This window comes from Chelonia mydas, chromosome 5 (assembly GCF_015237465.2).
Source record: "Chelonia mydas isolate rCheMyd1 chromosome 5, rCheMyd1.pri.v2, whole genome shotgun sequence".
In the NCBI taxonomy this organism is placed as follows: domain Eukaryota; kingdom Metazoa; phylum Chordata; order Testudines; family Cheloniidae; genus Chelonia; species Chelonia mydas.
Genome location: NC_051245.2, coordinates 85,257,636 through 85,264,634, shown reverse-complemented (window position 1 = coordinate 85,264,634; position 6,999 = coordinate 85,257,636). Strand labels below are relative to the sequence as shown.

General features: G+C 40.1%; 1 long non-coding RNA gene across 1 annotated transcript; it reads left to right on the top strand.

Annotated features, from left to right (window-relative positions):
- Positions 1–461: 461 nt before the first annotated feature.
- LOC122466052 lies at positions 462–6,374 on the top strand. Its single transcript, XR_006291268.1, has 2 exons — positions 462–1,014; positions 5,956–6,374. It is a non-coding gene; the product is annotated as an uncharacterized LOC122466052 (long non-coding RNA).
- The last annotated feature ends 625 nt before the right edge of the window (positions 6,375–6,999 follow it).

Here is a 6,999-nt window from a genome sequence, read left to right as displayed (position 1 = left end):
GGGTTTTCACCTTCCTCTGCAGGATGGGGCATGGATCACTTGCTGGAGGAGTTTCTGCACCTTGAAGTCTTTAAACCACGATTTGAGGACTTCAATAGCTCAGACATAGGTGAGAGGTTTTTCGCAGGAGTGGGTGGGTGAGATTCTGTGACCTGCGTTGTGCAGGAGGTCAGACTAGACTATCATAATGGTCCCTTCTGACCTTAAAGTCTATGATTCTAAGTGTCATACTATTATAAAGGAGGATATTCCCAGCTTTTACATGTGGTATACAGCATTTATTTCTATTCTGGGAAGGTCTTGAGTTACTAGACTTAATTATGATATTTTTCAGGCATTAAAAAGCTATTTTAGGTCTGTGATGGGGTGTTTATCTCACACCAGCCAGGAAGGGGTTAAGCTGGCTCATAAGGGGCCAGTTAACTTCACAATTACACCAGAAAGGAGGTCCAGGGATTTACAAACACTAATTGCAGATGAAGACCAGCTGCAGAGAGGAGAGGGGATTGGTTTATAAAAAAGAGGAAGTCTACAGTAGCAGGAGGCTGTAGGCAGAAGGTCTGTACTTATTCTCTAGAAACAAAAAGCTCTATGGGAAGGATAAGCCCTGGAAGAATGGTCAACCCTACAGGAGTTATGGAGGAAGAAAGTTTGAGAAGGTAGGATAGGAAGAAGCCCTGGGAAACGGCAATAAGGAAGGGAACTGTGAAGATCTTGGCTGCTGGGTTTTGTGTCCCTGGGTTAGAACCCAGGGTAGAGGGAGTGTCTGGGGTTCTCTACCAGCCACTGGAAAGTAGTACAGGAGTGCTGGACAAGGTGGGGCCTCTAATGAGTTTCTGACACCCCAGAAGGTGGACTATACAGTGACCCAGCTGGTGGGCTGAATCATGAAGGAAGAGCATTGTGAATTATGGGAAGAGAGACCATCACAGAAACAGAGTGACCATCGGCAGGGGACACCAAAGGAGACATGAGCTGCTATATCATGCCTGGCCAGGAAGAGGCACTTTTGCAGTAAGTGAACCCTGTTACAAGGTCACTTTTAGAAATGTAATCAGTGTATTATTATTTTCCTGTCCGAGGGGTCTGTACAGGTGAACTTGTATTAAATAGGCAACTTGGCTTTCTATGTGGAAAAATAAAAATAATCCCAATTTTCTAAATGCCTAAATAATTCTTAAATTAGTTATGTTAAATAGGGGGCATACACAGAGCAGGTTGATGCAAAAGTTTTACTAGCACTCATTTGGGCAGATCCACAAAAGTTACTCAGGGCTTTGCCTGAAGTAAGTAATACAGCCACCCCAAACTCTGATAAAAATGTTGTTCCACATTCTGTGCTTCCTCTTTTATATAAGTATGTATGTGTGAATACTACATACATCTCTCTGTTTGTGCACGTCTGGGTAAATAAATGACATATCTTTTACAGTGTTTTTGTGTGACAAATACACACTTTTACTGCTGTGGTAAACTTATTTTCCTGACCCACATTCCTTCCTTCTCTGCTCTAATTAGGGGTCTGCTCATAAATCTTATTTATAACCATAAATATTGTTGTGATACACAAAGTGGGGGGGAGAGGAGTAGCTCCCTTTGATGGACAGCCAGTTAGCTGTAAAATCCCTTTTGGTCTGTTCTCTGCTTGCTTTACCTGTAAAGGGTTAACAAGCCCACTGGTAAAAGAAAAGGAGTGGGCATCTGACCAAAAGAGCCAATGGGAAGGCTATAACTTTTAAAAATGGGAAAGAAAGTTTCCCTTTGTCTGTTGTTCTCTAGGCTACAGGGACATGGAGCAGCAATGCTATAAGCAGAAATGCTGCGTAAGGTTTGAACCAGGTATGAGAAAGTATTTTCTATATCTAGTGGAAACAATTTGGATAAGCTCTTCCCCAGAGGGGAGTGGGTGGGGGTGTGTGTGTGTGAAAGGGCTTGAGGGTACCCCACAGGGAGGAATTCCCAAGTGCTCCTTCCTAGGTTCAAAGGGTTGTGTATTTTTTGTTTGTTTGTTTGTTAGTTTTTTGTTTGCATTTGGGCTGTGGAAGCATTTACCAAGCCAAGGTCAGAGAGAAGCTGTAAACTTGGGAGTGTAATACAAGCCTGGAGTGGCAAGTATTACTTTAAAAAAAAAAAAATCCTTGCAGGCCCCCACTTCCTGCACTTGAAGTGACAGAGTGGGGACTCAGCCTTGACAATTGTGATTAAAGGTCCAGAATATTATGTTTCTTGTGGGTTTTTCTTGTGTTTAATTAAATACTAATCTTGTGAGGAAAAAACAGTTTAATAATACTATTCCATGTGGAGAAATTCTGTCAGTGCTATTGCTGAGGAGGCTGTTTATCTCCATGCCCATCATAAGCTAATGGGGGGGATATTGTTAAAGACAAAGGAAATGCTGGGGCTAAACTGTGAAACAGAGCCTGATCCTCTTGAAATTATCCTGACAAAGCCTGGGCTAAATCTAAAAGAGGCACTGAAAAAGTCCAGAGCAAATCCCTTGTTGTGGCTATATTAAATGATATTGTAATCAATGGGTTTAGCCTTTCCTTCATTTTTGTTCATAAGGTTATTTCCTCTGGAAAGGTGTAGGTAGTGACTTTTCTGTTGTTCAGTGTTATGATATTAAAAGAAAAACCATTCACTTCAAAGTTAGGCAAGCCAAATATTGAGTACTTCATAAAGGGATAAAGAGTTTTTCACTTCCTTTGGCTAAAATGTAACAAATATTTAGAGCAAGAGCTGTGAAAATTGCTACTTGCAATAATGTGTGAATAATTATTGTAAATGCTACAAGTTCAATTCAGTGCTATTTGCATGGCCATATTCATTGGGGCTGATCTTTAGCTGATCTAAATCATGATATTGCTGATCACAGCTATCCTGTTTTTGGAAACTAATCTCATAATAAATTCTTAGCATCAAGAGTTTTCTGCTTCAGTTTCTACATTCGTGATTTTTAAAAAGCTAGATGTCTCATCATTTTCTGTGCTTAAATAAGCATAAAACTAAGATCATTCTTTTTTGTTTCTCATGGTTTCTGCATATACTTTACACTTATTTGCAGGAAGTATTTGTGCCAATCTGAGGCAAGACTTAGTGTACTTCAGAAAAATAATCTTAGCCTGTCTGATCAGCATTCTCTCAAATTCTAAAAAACTCAGACTTTCCTCTTGCATTAATCAATGCTAAAACAGACTGATTGTGTTGCTCCTGGCATTGATCACCTCATGTCTCTTTACTGATTTACCAACTTCTTTATTAAGAATGCAGGTGTTATCCTAAGCACCCCTGTACTCACATCCTTCACAATGATATTTGTAAAAAAAAATTGTCTTTTGTGGTATCATATGACAGCTAATACCATGCTGGTTATTAATCTCCTTGTGAAATGCATGTGCTAACTTTATATGTGAAGTTATAAATTCCCTCTGTATGATGACAGGTTTCAGAGTAGCAGCTGTGTTAGTCTGTATTCGCAAAAAGAAAAGGAGTACTTGTGGCACCTTAGAGACTAACCAATTTATTTGAGCATAAGCTTTCGTGAGCTACAGCTCACTTCATCGGATGCATTCAGTGGAAAATACAGTGGGGAGATTTATATACACAGAGAACATGAAACAATGGGTGTTACGGTACACACTGTAAGGAGAGTGATCACTTAAGATGAGCTATTACCAGCAGGAGAGCGGGGGGCGGGAGAAAACCATTTGTAGTGATGATCAAGGTGGGCCATTTCCAGCAGTTGACAAGAATGTCTGAGGAACAGTGGGGGGGAGGGGGGAGGAATAAACATGGGGAAATAGTTTTACTTTGTGTAATGACCTATCCACTCCCAGTCTCTATTCAAGCCTAAGTTAATTGTATCCAGTTTGCAAATTAATTCCAATTCAGCAGTCTCTCATTGGAGTCTGTTTTTGAAGTTTTTTTGTTGAAGAATTGTCACTTTTAGGTCTCTAATCGAGTGACCAGAGAGACTGAAGTGTTCTCCGACTGGTTTTTGAATGTTATAATTCTTGATGTCTGATTTGTGTCCAGTTATTCTTTTACGTAGAGACTGTCCAGTTTGACCAATGTACAAGGCAGAGGGGCATTGCTGGCGCATGATGGCATATATCACATCGGTGGATGTGCAGGTGAACGAGCCTCTGATAGTGTGGCTGATGTGATTAGGCCCTGTATGATGTTACTAGAACATATGTAACACCAGACAGATTAGCCTAGGTAAAGGCAATACACAAGTTTGTGCTAGACACAAGAATGTGGGTTTATCTCAATTTATAAAAAACAGTAAACAAAGCTATAGAGCTAAACCCGCAGGGGTTATCCTGTTCTTGAACTTGAGAGGTGAAGAATTAATATGGCTCCTTCACCTGAGAGAGAAGAGATCAAATCCCCAGGAGGCAGTCTTGAATCCCTTTGGGAACATAAGCAACAGAAAGAGGCTCCATCTTTATTAGTCACCATAGACAACACCAAGCAATTTAATCTCTGATGGGTCCTAGCCAGGCTGACCAGTAATAAAAAGCATACTGGAAAGGAGATTGGAGGTGAGAGAAACAATCTTGAACAGACTGTATCTTGCTAAATTAAGGTTTAGACTTAAATGCATGTTTTCACTTATTTGCTTGTAACTATCTCTACCTTCATCTTTTACTGGGTATTGCTTAATCCATGCTTTCATGTTAATAAACATTTTACTTTTACTATAAACAATTTAGTGCTGTGTTTTGAAGGGAAGGATGTATTTACCTCAGTTAAAATGAGAAGCTGTGATGTAGTGATTCTTTTTAACAAATCAGAAATCTTAATATCTGTGATAGGGGCTGTGATTTGCAGAGAAACATCTATGAGAAGCTTGGAGATAATTGATTGTTACCTGCTGGGCAAAGTTGGGGCTGGGAGAGCCTTGAGGAGTTTGCTGGTTAGGAAAATATCCCCCTTCTAGTCTAAGTGCTAGCAAAACTCATTCTTGCTGAGGCAGAGGGGTAACAGTGGCTCACAGCTCTGGGTATCCACAGCAGTGTGTTACAACAGGATTGTTTTATTTGTATTTGTATTATGGTCGTGCTTTGTTGATCCAGCTGAGATAAGGCCCCATTGTGCTAGGCACTGCACAGACACGGCAAAACAGTCCCTGTGCCAAAATTGCTTGCAAGCTAAACAGACTAGATTTGGGAGAGGAAATAGCAGCGTAAAGAGGTTATGTGCCCAAGGTCATACAGCAGGTGAGTAGCAAAACTAAGTATAGAACTCAGGTGTCCTGACTCACAGACCAATAGTTTATTCCCTAGACTATACAACCACCTGATTGTAGCCTAAGCTCAGTGTAGCCTAAGCAGTGGAGCAAGGTGGACAAATAAATAAACTAAGAGTATATGGCAAACTAGGTATCCTTCTCCTCTAATGCTCCTCAGTTCATGCTACCAAAGTTTTTAAAAAAAATAAATGACCTTAGCCAGAGTCTGAACTTAAAGTTGAAAGATAAGGTCTCTCTTTAGATTATACCATAAGGATCCTCTCTCCCTTTTAGAGTAGCAGCTGTGTTAGTCTGTATCCACAAAAAGAAAAGGAGGACTTGTGGCACCTTAGAGACTAAGGTGCCACAAGTCCTCCTTTTCTTCTCTCCCTTTTAGTTTCTCTTTTCGTGGGTTCACATTCTTTAGTTCATAGGCTGTTTTGAGGGGAAGGAGGAGCACTATCATGTTTATCCAAGGAAATCCTGCAGCTCTACTAGTCCTCATAAATAATTAACCCTGTGGTAGTCAGGGTGTCAGATGTATCTATGCTATTGCCATTCTACAAGATTTGTGGGTGTCTCTCTTGTTTTGTCTCTTCCTCTGCTGATTCAGAGAATATCACAGCATTACTTTATGCAGAGTGGGGATGTGTACGAGATGTGCTGATTACGTGTACTCCACCACAGTTCCTCAAGGTTCTTGTATACTGTACACACAGGCTCTAGCAGCAGAGGATGCAGCTGAATGGTGAAGATTCTCCAGTCTCTCCCACCCCCAGATGGAAGTGCTGACATCAAAGTCTGCTCCAGACTTCCCATGGACCAAGTCCTTAGCCCAGAGTTCCACAGTGTCCAGCTGAAGTATTTGGACTGGACAATAGTCACAAGATTTATTTGTGTGTGTGGAGATGCATTTAATTATCTCTGGATACTGTGCTTGTGTTTCTAGGAAGCATTATAATCTCTGCCTTGTCTGTAACTATTGTATGTAACTCATCTGTTATGTTAGTTTGTAGCCAAAGAGGAATATTGTGGGTTTTTTGTTTATTTTTTATTTCTTGAAATTCTGTTTAGTGAGTAGGCAATAGTGCTAGATTGCAGTGGTCACCGTTAAAAAATAAACATTTATTTCAGATTATTCAGTATGTGAGGGCAGCATAGAACTTTATAGACAAGTAATGAGAGGTCTCTAGGAACCTACAGGCCCTGATCCTGCAAAAACTTATGGGTATGCATAGTTAGGCCTACTGACTTCAGTGAAGTTACTTCTGATTTAAAGCAATAGAAGCTGGAAGAAAATGGTTGCACGTGACTTTTAACTGGGACAGTGACTCTTTAAATAGATTGATGTTAAATGAATATGCCCCTTAATAAAATAGTTGTGAATAAAATATAGTACCTTCATAGAGCTGGAGTTGTATCAGGAAAGACTCCTCACAACCCATTAGAGGCTTCAATGCAAGCTAACCAGTTTAATGCATTTGACACAGTTTCCAAGCACTGACAATAACCACCCCCTTTTCAAACTCTAGTTGTTTCTTAATTGGGTTATGAAGAGATGGGGCATTGCATGCTTTTACGAAGGGAAAAATATTTTGTTCTACTTGTTCCTTTGTGTTCCTAGAGCAACTAGCTTCAGGGCTCAAGTAACAGAATAATTTGCCTCTCTATTTTTAAAAAAACCCAGTAATCAACCTTCCGCATACATAGATTTAAATGCCACACACACTACTGGTACAATTCAAAAGCAATTGCAAAAATCA